Consider the following 2500-nt stretch of genomic DNA (forward strand, 5'->3'; position numbering starts at 1 on the left):
TTCTCGGGGGGGGGTTCCCTCCCCGCAAGGAAGAGGAGTAGAGAGGAGATGAGACGAAGAGGCGAATAGAGACGAGAGAAGAAGAGAGAGAGGAGGAGAGGAAGCGAAGGGTACGATGATTGAACCAAAAACCCCTATGACTATTTTCTGGGAATAGCGTTTTATGAATAGTCATTATACTTTTTAAAGTAAAAGCGCTCGCTCTTCCCCCATACTCCCCGTAGAGACCTCCTTTCAGAGCGAATTTCTCTCCTCCATGCTTTTTCTCTTTTTCCCCCCTTTTTTTTTTTCGTTTTTGTCTTCTCGTCTCTCATTCTCTTTTTTGCTCTCTCTTTTCTACTCCCTCGACTTGCTCATCTCCTCTTTCGCTCCTCTCTTCTTTTTTCCCCCCTATCTCACTCTCCCCTACTGCTTTTTTAAACTCGTCTCCCCTCCCTTCTCTCTCCCTCATTATCCCTCTCTCTCTTATCTCTCTTCTCTCCTCCCCAAAATCTCTTCCCGTCTCTTTCATCCTCTTCTCTCGCTCTCTTCTCTCTATCTCACCCCCCAAAATACCTCTCGCTAACGATTACATAGCAAAAGTTCCTCTACTCTGCTCTTTTTCTCCCCTAATTTCTCTCTCCATCGCTCTCCCCTAATATCGTCCTTTTTAATCTCTCTCTCGCGTCCCCATGCTAAACTCTTCTCTCCTCTTAAATTTTTCGTTTCTAGATAAACTCGATCTCTACTTTCTCTCCCACCGATTTTAGCTCGTGCCCTCTCTCTCCTCTCTCTCTTCTCGGACCCCCTCTCACCTCTCTGTTTTTTCCCTACTCTTTTCCCTCCCATCTCTTATCCATTAGAGATACTTCTCTCGTCCATCTCTCTCACCCTGAGTCGTTTCCCCAGATGGTTATCGCTCCTCCTGGGTGTCTCCCTTTTTTGGCTTCTCGTCCCCTCTTTTACCTCATTTCTTCACGTCGTCTTATCCCAAAACTCTTTTCCGGGCCTGACGTCCCTCTCCCTCCTCTAGAGAGATCGTCAGTCAGAGAGATGCGAGATACTCAGCTCGCTGTACTCTCCCCGGGGCCTTTTTTCCCTTCGTCCCCCCCTGGGGAGTCCCGGAACTGCCCTCCCGCCTTCGTCTCTGCCCCTAGGGGGAACAGTTTCTCTACGCCTCTCTAGAGAGGTTGAGAGAGAGACGAAGGGGTAGGTGAGAGGAGAAGAATTGGATTTTTTCCCAAAAACTAAAAATTTTCCCCTTTTGTCGTATCTTTTTTTCCCCCTTTTCCCCCCTCTTTTATCTCCCTTCTCTCAGATCTCTTATCCTCACTACATCGTTTCCCTTGCTAAGCCCCCTCTCTTGCCCCCATCTCTCTCTCTGTCTGCCTCTTCTCCTTTTTTCCCCCTGTCTACTGGCCCCCTTTTATCTCCTTTCTCTAGACTCTTCCCCGGGTTTTGGTACCTTCATCATGTTTCTTTTCCCGCTCCCGATATCTCTCTAGCTACTCCCCCTTATTCCCCGCCCTTTTATATCTCTTCTAGCGAGGGGGGGCTGGGGCTCCTTTCTAGACCCCCTCGAGCTAGCAGGTGGGTTCTTCCCTCCACCCCTCTCATGCTCTCCTTCTCCTTGTTTTTTGTATCTTTTCCCATCCCTCTCTCTTCTCCTTAGCCCCATTTCTGTCCCCCTAAAAGGCAGCTCCATCTCTCTGATTCTTTTTTGCTCCTCATCTTAGTGCTGATTCTACGACGGGGCCCATGCGTCAAAATATATACCCTAAATTTGGCCGTGTTGCGCACGGCTCTGTCGGTCTAACTACTGCGCTTACCCCGCCGCTCTCGCCTTTGGCACGTCTTCTGGCTGCTCCCTCCTCTCTCTACCTCCGACCACGGCCAACCCCGGGATCTTTTTGGCCTACCTCGCAGCGCTTACTAAAACCCCGGTAGTCGCTCGCTCTCGCCGAATCGAGTTCCTCCCCCTTTTCGGTCGGAACGTCAAGTCGGCCCTCTTGCCTCACTCCTCCTCCTCCCCAAACCTACTCGCGTCGCGTGAGCACTCTTCTCTCCCGGTGCGCCTCGAGCCTCGTACGCGGCATTCTAAGCAGCACAGGGTCAAGAGGCACGAACCCTCTCCCCTCGAGTCCGTGCTCTCGTTTTGCTTCCCCGCGGTCGACCCCCCCCAACTCCCCCCACTCTCCCCTAGAACCGAACCGTGAGGCGTGATCCGCTAGGACTTGATCGATCCCACCCGCCGCGCAGCGCACCCCCTCTCGCTCGTCCGGGCTCGAGCTAGCCGTGGGTTGATTGCCTCCTCTCTTTTTCCCTCTACTCGGCCTTCCCCACCCTCCTCTGTGCCCCTCTCTCACTCGAATCTCCTTCTCAGCACTCTTCCCTCTCCTCTCTCTCGGCTTCTCATCTCTCTCGCTGCTCTTATCTCTCTCCTCTCTATTTCTTCTATTTTTCCCTGCTTTCCTACTTCGGAACGAGATGTTTAGAGGACGAGAAGCGCTAAAGCAGACTC

This window comes from Penaeus monodon, chromosome 5 (genome assembly GCF_015228065.2).
Source record: "Penaeus monodon isolate SGIC_2016 chromosome 5, NSTDA_Pmon_1, whole genome shotgun sequence".
NCBI lineage: Eukaryota > Metazoa > Arthropoda > Malacostraca > Decapoda > Penaeidae > Penaeus > Penaeus monodon.